The following is a 10,760-nucleotide window of genomic DNA, read 5'->3' on the forward strand; positions in this document are numbered from 1 at the left end:
CTCGCGGAAAGCGGCGCATGCACAGGACCGCGCCGGCGCACAGAACGCACGATGCAACAATGGCTCCCAACCCCACACTGAGCACCCGTGTAGGCGATAGGTATTAGCGTTTACTGACAGTGTCATCTAGCTTTCAAAGAAACACCTGGATGATCTTTGACAAAACTGTGGGGAAACTCAAGGTCCTGCGCTTTAGATTGCTGTCACATATTGCAGTTAGGTCGACCTTGGTTTTTCATTGTTACTATGATTATTCTTTCATTTTTTGAGAACTAAATCTGGCTAGATTATAAACTGCCCATGCCCATAAGGCCAAGGAGCAAGACTGCAAAACCCTATTACAAGTAGGCCTAACTCCAAGGGCTCATTTGCAAGATGGCTGTTTGTAACTCAATTCTTTATTATACAAATGTAAATTGCGTCAATTACCGTGCTGGGCCCTCTTAAGCCCTTTAAAGCCCAACCCCCCTCCAACCTACCTCGTGATGGGGGGGGGGGGGGGGGGGGGGGGGGAGAGAAGGGGCAGGAAGTAGTCACTTGTGTTCGAATTTCAGCGCCAGAGCAAGCTCGAAGATGGGGAGAGGGGTATTACTCAAGTGATCTTCGGTTCTCCACAACCCAAGGGTGGGAGAATAAAGTGGGTACAGTCTCTGCAAGAGCTGTTTATTTGAAAGCTTGCCAAAGGCTAAAGGCCACAGACTGAATGGACAGTAAATCTGAACCCTAAAAGGTGAACAAAGCCATGAAGATTTTAAACACAATCTGTTATAAGGATATGCAAGTGAATGCTGTAAATCGGGTGACTAATCCAAATTGGAAAATTCACACACTAGTTCACTGAAAATTCTAGTACAGTTGGAGAAAGGGCTCAGCTCAGCAGTCACATGAGCAGCAAATTATACATAACACTGGAAAGGAATAATTTTGTTTTTGAAGATAACATGCACTCTGCCCACAAGATAAAAAGCTTTTAATCACTGCAACAGGTGCTCCTTTTAAAGGAGAGAGGATACAGCACACTTCATCTATCAGCTCTGGTTTCAAGACACCAGGAAGGAAATTAGCCCTACCTTCCGTCCTTTGCACCTAGGCTGGTTCATTTATCTTTTTTTTTTTTCTTTTCTTCATTGAAAAGTTAACTTTATTGTTTGGGAAGTAGGAGCTTTTAACACGATTGGGGAGTGGAAGATTGTATGACTATTTGTTCAGAACCGAAATTGGGATACATGTTGTAATGGTCCATTTTTCTTTGACATTAGCAGAAAGTTTATTGCAAATCCATGAACAGCAAAACTAAGTTATTCCAAAATATTTATATTACTACCATTCACCATTATTTCTTTAAGTAAGGGTAACTGAGGAAGAAGCATGCATTTTTCAAAGACACCATGTTAATACGATTAGTTGTGTGTGTGTGTGTGTGTGCGCGTATATACACAGACACATATATATATTGTTCTGCCCTATTAGACTGTTAGCTTCTCTAAAGCAAGAATGTGTTAAGTCTTCCAAGCAAAGCTGTTTTCACATGGATGCATTTGAGTATGTAGATTTTAATGTATAAATGAATATAGATGAAAAACTTTCTTCCACAACCTATTACAAGAGATTTAATTTCAAATAGGAAATGAAAATTGATGCTTTTCAGAAAGTCAGGCTTATCCCGTCTCTGAAATAAAGAAAGATCAAGAGAAAAAGCTGGGACCCACGATCAACACAGGGCCATATTTTGCCCCCAAGTCAGCCAATTACAAACTAATATTTAAACCTGTTTTAAATCTTAGATGAAAACACATAGCTAATTCCAAGTCCCAAACCCAAAAATGTTTGCTCTTACACCTAACCATACTCTTGGGAGCTTCTGATATTCACTTGCAAGTCAATAAAAGTAACTTACAAAGAAGTGCTAAAGATAAGCCAACCTTCCCACTCTAAGGTGCCTATTTTCTCTGAACTCAGAGAAAATAGCTGACATCAATTTCTTCATACAGAGCCTTTCATCTAAGAATTTCAAAATACTTTAGAAAAGTAAATTATTTCTCCTAACCTACTTATAAAGTATTACTAATACATTTTACAAGGATTTCTCAGGAGATAACAGCCCACACAATTTGCTTGAAGCAACAGAACACAAAAAGACAAGCATCATATTATTAAGGTGTGATTTCCAGTACTTAATTCACTCTATGCTAGGTCCCTGTCCCTAAGAAACCTTAGTTATACATAACTTAAATCAGCCTCAGAAAGAAGACATACTTGCATTATATTCTGCCTTCTTAAATCTGCCTTTGGAGCACAAGGTTCAGATGTAGCCTCAAAGTAAAAATTTCATGTCTAATGACTTTCCCTAATAATTACAGAATGGGAATTTCTACACTTCTGAATCCTTAAATCACTAAACAGTGACTTTCTAACCTAAGGTCAAATTACTGGTAATCCTATATAATAAAAGCCTAATATGCAAATTGTCCCCTCAGGCAGTAGTTCAACCAGAAGTTCGACCACTCGCTATGACACGCGCCAACCACCAAGGGGCGGTGCGGATCACAGCAGGCATCAGCGATGCAGTGCTGGCAGCGTGTGGCAGTGGAGGTGCTGCCAGCCCTGATGGGCCCTGATGAGAGGACTGAGGCAGGATGGTGGAGCAGGTGAGCGGGTGGCACCAGGCCAAGATAGGTGTGAGCGAAGGCCCGATCGCCTTGCCAGTCGCCCCACAGATGGCGACCAGCAGCGGTGTTGGGGGGCAGGGCCACCGCCTGACTCCCAGGCCCTGAAGGAGCCAGGTGGGGCCTGGCCCCGATTGATCACCCTGCAGGCAGAATGGTGGAGCAAGTGAGGAGGCGGTGTCCTCAGGCTGGGGGCGTGAGCTGGGGCCGATCTCCTCAGGCCACCCCGAGGGACCCCACCTGTGCATGAATTCATGTACCGGGTCTCTAGTAATTATATAAATGACGGAGGCGGTGTATTGCAGTTATACTGGTAAACTTCTTTATAACTTGTAAAATAAAGCAAAAATGCATCAGTATTAGTTCAGGCAACCAATGACACAACTTGGCCTCCAAGATAACTTAGCTCCTCTTCTCCCCTTTTTCTTCTTTCAGGAGTGGCTCTAAGGGATCAATATGGCCCTCCATTTTCTTTCTTCCTTTCTTCAGTTTTCCTTCCTGCGTTCTTTTTCAGTCCCTTTGCTAATAATTCAGGTTCATTCTTTCCAAGCATTCTTGAGCTCTGTCCCACAACCCCCAGCACTCAACACAAACATGATGGGATGTATGTCACAGATCACAGGTCTCTTTCTGGCCAAATAAAATAAAAAAAAAGAACTCACACAGTGCCCACCACCTTTTCCAGTGGGATTTTACTTCAGGATTAATCTATAACAAATAGATGTTTAAGAGTTTGAGTCCTGCACTCCAACAGATAAGACTTATTCTGCCTTTAGCTACCTCCCTAATAATTTTGTTTCTTCTCTCACAGCAGCTTTTCTCTCCTCATCCTGCCAGGTAAAAGTCCTATTTGATTTGTCAGAGTAGCAGGATGCTAGGATACTAGGTATAGTTTCTTTTTCTTTTTAACTTCCTTTAAGGTTATGTTTCTGGGTGTATATTTTTGCTTTGTTTGGTTCTTTAGACTAAAGGTAAACTGTGCTATGATCAAGGCAGATATGTGTTTTTCAAATGGGTTTCTGAAAAGACCATGAACAGTGGAAGAAGGCAAACCTGGGTTCCAATCTTGACCTATTAGCTATTACTGTTATCTTGGGCAGGTTGCTTAACCTCAGGCTCCAGTTTCCTCATTTGTAAGATGGGAATACTACTTCTTACATCATGAAGTTATTATATGTATTAAGTGAGAATTATGTGATAGATTTGACAGTATTTTCAACTGTTGAGTACTTAATCAATCTTAAATTATCCCAAAGGTAACAAATGTTTAATAAACATTATACATCAAATAGAAAAAAAAAATAATCAAACCAGTAGCTTCACTCCTTGATGTTGATTTAGGAAAAGAAAAATGTTTTAAAGGTTAAATCTGTAAGGAGGAATACAAAAATATATCCCATTATAACAAATACCAGTGAAAAGAAATTTGATATATAATAAAATTTTAAAACGTAAGGCTTCAACTAATGTAGTGTGTATAGTACTTTGAAAGGTAATCCTATCTACTAAATATTCTGAAGCAAGTCCACAGAGTCTGAGACGACATGCAAAATTATTTATGTGTATTTTTCCCATGAATGGCTCCTTGGATTTCAGCAAATTCCTTTAAAAACACAGTATCTGAAAGAGGTGTTGAATAACTATTCTATATTCAAATAATACTGCTTTATTGTTAATGAAATAAAAGATAAAATGACAGTTGAGTCCCACAAAATAATCTGGAGCCATTCCCTGAAATATTTCACAGTATATAAAACCTCCACCTTAGTCTGTGGTAAAAGTCATACACTTAACTGACACTTAGGAAAACCCAGTGGCAACAGACTTGCCAAGCCTCAAGAACTAATGTAAACAAGGGTGTGACAGAGGAGAATAGAGCCTTTCAGGTTATAAGAGCAATTATCAGCTCTCTTGGGACACCTCAGTAGTCAGCAATGACCAGGAGCATAGTTTTCCATAGACCAGGGTAGCAAAGCACTGGCTATGTGGCTTTCAGAGGAAGCGACCTAGAAGGAACTCTGCCCTGGAGGCCTGGGTTCAAATAAAAACTAGTGCTTTGTTAGTTTCCACTTGTTTCCTTCAGAGTTTGAGTTTCCTCCTCTGCTGTAGAGAGGGGTTGTGACTCTATGTAAAAAGTCATACGCAAACATTTGTTGACAGATGTATTTTAAAGTACACACTCTGCCCTTCAAACTTGTGTTAGAGATAACAGAGTACCTAGCTAAATAACGAAAACACAGGTGCTCAATAAGTAGCAAAATAGACATAATGTGAATTTCTTCTCAACTGACCTGGACACACCTGCACAGACTGCTGAACAGTGTTGACTGGTGGACAACACTGCTATCATACAGCTCTTTAAAATTCTGAACTGCTTTATATGCTTCCTAGACTCTCTCCTGAACATCTTAGGGCTTGGTCTCTGACAAAGATAGCCCACCTTCACAAAATCAGACACCTTGTACCTAAACACCTCACTTAAGTGAGCCCTAACATCCTTCATTCAACAAATATTAACTGAATGCACATTAGGTATTAAAACACAGAGAAAATATAAAAATAAATCATTTTCATCTTAAAGGAAGCTACCATTTAGTAGGCACAGAGGAATGCAGTTCCACTCGGCAAGCATCTAATGAATGAATTCCAATTTGCCAGAGCTATGCTAGGAATACTAAGATTTGCATGGGCTCAGCCTTGAATCACACCATCACACCAGGGAGATCAGGCATGTATCCCAATAGCAATAACACACAGCCAAGTGCCAGAAGTGTGAGTGCACCAAAGTGAACTGTATAGATAGGCTTGGGTTCCATTCCTGGCTCTGCCACTTAACTAGCTGTGTAATCTGGGCATGCTCCTTAAATTCTCAGGGCCTCCATTTTCTCATCTGTAAAACTGGATGATAAACCATCTCCTTCATAGGACTAATGTGAGGATTTACTCAACCAGCTATTACAGCATTTAGAGTCTAGCACACAGTAGACATTCAATAAATGGTAGCTACTGTCATTAATAGGAATGTCTTAAGTATTTGCTGAGCTCTATATAGTACAGATCTGGGATCACAGGCACAAAGAATTAAGACTAACTCTCTACTTCTGATATGGAAGCCAAACAAAGTCATTGGTGGGCTTCCTCCTTTTCCAGAGAAGGATTTATGGGAGTGCTGTGGGAGCACATAGGAGAGAAAGAATGGGCAAAGCTGGCCTTGTACTCTAACACAGGCAGTTGGAAGTGGGTTTGAGCAGGAAGTCAGGAATTGAAACAAAGAGCAGAGCAAAAAAAGGGACATTTGGGGACTATGGCTGTAACAGTATTCCCAGGAGCTTTCTGTAGGTGAGGGAGCAGAACAGAAAATAACCAGAAAAATAGGTGGGACCCAGAGCTTTGAGGACACAGAATACCAAACTAAGGTATCACTGGTACAGATCTGGGGGCAGCACAGAAGTAATCAGCAAGATGACTCTGAACACAGATGGACTGGAAAGAGAGGGACATCAGCAGTGGAAGGCAAGTTAGAGACTGATGAAATGCTTTGGGCAAGAGGAATTAAGTAAGAGGAATTAAGTACCTGAAATAGCCTGGGCAAAGTTCAGATAGACTGCAGGCACACACATAGGAAGCAGTCAGGCCCTGGTAAGTGAACAGACAGGAAAGGCCAGAGGAAATCTGAAAGTGTGCACGTTATCACCGGTACAGATCTGGGGGCAGCACAGAAGCAATCAGCAAGATGACTCTGAACACAGATGGACTGGAAAGAGAGGGACATCAGCAGTGGAAGGCAAGTTAGAGACTGATGAAATGCTTTGGGCAAGAGGCATTAAGTACCTGAAATAGCCTGGGCAAAGTTCAGATAGACTGCAGGCACACACATAGGAAGCAGTCAGGCCCTGGTAAGTGAACAGACAGGAAAGGCCAGAGGAAATCTGAACCCTGGACCACCAGAATAGTGAAATAGTAAAACAACAGCTACACAGCAAAAAAGATTTGTGTTGTCAGTGGGTTAAAGTGGGAGGAGGAGTCAATGGGTCGCAACATGGATTCAGCACCAGATAAATTCATTTTCAGTCCTAATAATCTATCCTCCTTTAAACTCTTGTTAGTCCTTACCCTTTTCCTTATTCTTAAGTAAATCAGAGCCTGTTCACTTCCCTCATCTTCAAAGTGGTCCTTCAAATCTCCTCAGGCCTCAACCCTTAACTAGACCAAAAGCAGGTACCCTCCTCATCTCCCTGGATGGAACTGTCTCAGAGGAAAGAATAAAAAGAAATGTTTTCTGCCAGTTTTGGTAGAATATTAGGAGAGAAAGGTAATGGCTGGAGAGTTACTAAATTACCACGGCAAAGTTCAGATAGACTGCAGGCACACACATAGGAAGCAGTCAGGCCCTGGTAAGTGAACAGACAGGAAAGGCCAGAGGAAATCTGAACCCTGGACCACCAGAATAGTGACATGTACTGTAAAAGAACAGCTACACAGCAAAAAAAAAGACTTGTGTTGTCACTGGGTTAAAGTGGGAGGAATCAATGGGTCTCAACATGGATTCACAACTAGTAAAAATTTTACTATATAATCAGCACCAGATAAATTCGTTTTCAGTCCTAATAATCTATCCTCCTTTAAAATCTTGTTAGTCGCCAGCACCGGTTTGGCTCAGTGGATAGAGCGTCGGATCTCCTCAGGCCTCAACCCTTAACTAGACCAAAAGCAGGTACCCTCCTCATCTCCCTGGATGGAACTGTCTCAGAGGAAAGAATAAAAAGAAATGTTTTCTGCCAGTTTTGGTAGAATATTAGGAGAGAAAGGTAATGGCTGGAGAGTTACTAAATTACCACTCATCTCCTGGTGTCTATTCAGTTAAGAGTCTGATTTCTGGTAACTGGAGATTAGGCTTGAAAGGAGGAGACCTGCCTTTGTTTCAGTGTGTACCCACCTTCAAGGCTGGAACACGGGGCTACCGAGCCTGACCACTACCCGATCACATCTGAGCTCCTCTCACAACCGTCTCATAATTCACTTGGATTGTTAATCATGCGCTGATTTGTGTTTGTCACCTGCTTTGAAGAAATTAAGTCCCATGTTGCCACAGTTTAAGTCTTATCTCCCAAACTACTATTTCAAACTACTGGGGACTACTAAAGTCTTAAGTATGTCCAGCACTTAGTATTCCAATGAGCACTTTTTCATTCACTTTGCTGTTCCTCTCAATACCAACAAAAAGCATTTATACAAGTGGTTTCAATGCTCTGGAATCCTAGAGACACTGATTTACATATAAGGTTCCCTATAAAGAATACTTGCATTATGCCCTTAAGAACTCAAATGTTCATGAAAGCCAGTTCCCTTGAGCAATAGGAACTCTATTTATAGTTCTCAGAATTTAGTAGCTCCCTAGTTCTAATTTTACATATGGACATACAAGTCCTAGCCACAGATCGCATATTTCCCTATTTTTCTATTCACATATAAATTGTTACTCACTTGTTCAGTTACCATTAGCTATCTTCTAACTATTATATTGTGGGTATTAAAGAATAGTTCTTTGTTTCCTCACTTCTAATTATTTAGCAACCAATCCTGACTAAACTACCTTTTACATTAAAGTTCCAAACTTGGTATTTATAATAAGAATTACCTGAGGGGGCTTGCTTAAAAAATAAATAAATAAAGGCAGATCCTAGCCCAGGGGTGGGCAAACTTTTTGACTCGAGCATGGACATACAAGTCCTAGCCACAGATAGCATATTTCCCTATTTTTCTATTCACATATAAACTGTTACTCACCTGTTGAGTTACCATTAGCTATCTTCTAACTATTATATTTTGGGTATTAAAGAATAGTTCTTTGTTTCCTCACTTCTAATTATTTAGCAACCAATCCTGACTAAACTACCTTAAACATTAAAGTTCCAAACTTGGTATTTGTAAGAATTACCTGAGGGGGCTTGCTTAAAAAAAATAAATAAATAAAGGCAGATCCTAGCCTAGCCCCTTCCAGAGGGCTTATTTAGCAAGACCTCAGGTAAAGCCCAGGAATGCATGTTTAATAAGCACTCCAGAGAATTGTGTACGTGCTCCGTAGACTACAGTTTTTGAAACGCTTCTTTAAAACCTTCTTCCTGTAGGTGGTCATCTGAGCTTATCAGTTCCTTGAAACTGGAATCTCACTCCCTTGTCTTCTACAGTACAATGAAAGCAAGGTGAGTTCTGCTGTTGCCACTGATACTTACTGAGGAGGAAAGGAGGCAAAGGAAAAAACTATTCGGAGAAGGGAGAAGAAGACATTTGTAAAAACTCCCTCTCCGTTATTTATGTTGCCATCAGAGTATGAAACCTTAAACTTTTTTTTAAGATGTAGACTTTAGGATTTTAACACTAATCCTATAACACTCAATTCTCCACTAAATAAATGCCTTTTTTTACTCAAACCCAATGTTCCTTAAAGGTTTTCAAAACCCACCAGTTAGCCCCAAATGTGGGCAACAATTGGCTGGAAATTCACAAACGTTTCAAACCAGTGGTCCTTATCTTGTGTCTCTTCCTCCATTCCTTAGTACTCATTAAAAAACCCAAAATAAACCAAATGATACAGAGCTGAGTGGTAAATTTACTTAGAAGAGATGTCCTAAATGATTTAATTGTGGGTTGGTAGTGTGCTTTTCATTCATGGTGTTGCACTTCCCTAAATGTCTGAAATTACCTATGATCATATGGAATTGAAAACATTAGATTATATCAGTAAAATGGGTCCAAAGCGTATAAAAACAGTGATTCTTTTTCCTCCCATTGATGTTAAAACCAGGATCATTTGTAGAATTTATATAAAGCTCAAACGCCTATATAACTTTTTAAGTGCAATTTTATGAAATAGGTGGAACAAAGAGAACAATCAGACAGGAATATTAATAGACCTTTGTCTCATTTTCCCTGCAAACTAAAGGTCTGAGTAACACAACATTTTAAATGAAGCCAAAAGCCTTTTTATCTCTTTATTGTCCATTAATTTGCTATTTGTCTTTGAAGTCTATCTCCATTTCCTATAACCATTTTTCAAAAACGTAAATAAAATTTTTAGAAGAATAATAAAAATGTAAATTAATTGCTAATATCCTTCCTAAAGGCACACATGTCTAAATAGATTTTGCATTTAACTGTGCCACAGGTTTACTTTCTCAGAAGGCAATGTGTTCAAATACGAGTTCCGTTTCTTAAAAATTATATAGATAGAAACAGACAAGGACAAAAAGATAATTAGCAGAAATTAAAGCAGACGTGTCCAGGCGATGGTAACCAACCCGATGTCGATCACCCATGTTACACATCCCAACACCAGCCTCCAAGCATTCTGCCAACGCCAGGGCATGACCCTGCCTCCCTCAGGGGCCGGCGGCAGGAGTGCCAGCACGCTTGCCACCAGCCAAAGGAAAACTTCCCTCTTCCTTCCACACAATTGCTAACTCTGGGCTAGAAAGGAGACGCCTGAAGAGAAATAAAACCACTCCACGAGCTTCCTGGTTGCTCTCCCTGCACCGGGGGTGTCTGGGTTTCCCTCCCAGAGAACAGAACAGGAGGACAGGGGCCAAAAACGACAAGCATTTCCCGATCCCCTCTTCTCAGCAGTTCCCTAAACAAACAAGTCTACACTTCTCCTAAAAGTTCTTAAGTTATTTAGGTTTCCGGGGAAAGAGGAAGGGACAATAGGAGGAAAGGGACACTTGATAAAAATGCATTTTTAAAGATGAAGAGAGTTACATATTCCCTTCGCCAGTTCGCTTTACTCCACGTTTCATCAACTTCCAACAACACGTGGGCCAGCCCGCGCGTTTCTGTGTCATTTCCAAGGCCCGGCTCCTGCGGAGTCGGTGCACATCCGCCCCGGCTGTGAAAGGCGGCGTGCGACCACGCGGGGCCCACTCCCAGCGCAGCGGGCGAAAGAAACGGCGTCTCCTACCTACCTTCAGGGTCGGACCATGGCCGCCCAGCTTTCTCCGTTTCACAAACACACGGCACGTCTGTCTCCGAGGTCACTCGGCCAGCGCTCGCTCGAGGCGCGGCCCGTCCTCCGCGGCACAGAAGCCGAGCGGGGCGCGG

General features: G+C 41.3%; 1 protein-coding gene across 2 annotated transcripts in view; it reads right to left on the minus strand.

Annotated features, from left to right (window-relative positions):
• Positions 1-10,760, minus strand: part of TXNRD1 (thioredoxin reductase 1) — a 66,819-nt gene that overhangs the window by 54,566 nt on the left and 1,493 nt on the right. The window contains exon 1 of one of the 2 annotated variants that reach the window (XM_005861673.2): positions 10,625-10,754. The exons of the other annotated variant lie outside the window; for it this stretch is intronic. The gene's annotated coding sequence lies outside the window, so the exon portion shown is untranslated. Of the gene's footprint in view, positions 1-10,624; positions 10,755-10,760 lie in introns of those variants that run through there. 2 annotated transcript variants of the gene reach the window in all.

Source organism: Myotis brandtii, unplaced genomic scaffold (assembly GCF_000412655.1).
Source record: "Myotis brandtii unplaced genomic scaffold, ASM41265v1 scaffold155, whole genome shotgun sequence".
Taxonomy (NCBI): domain Eukaryota; kingdom Metazoa; phylum Chordata; class Mammalia; order Chiroptera; family Vespertilionidae; genus Myotis; species Myotis brandtii.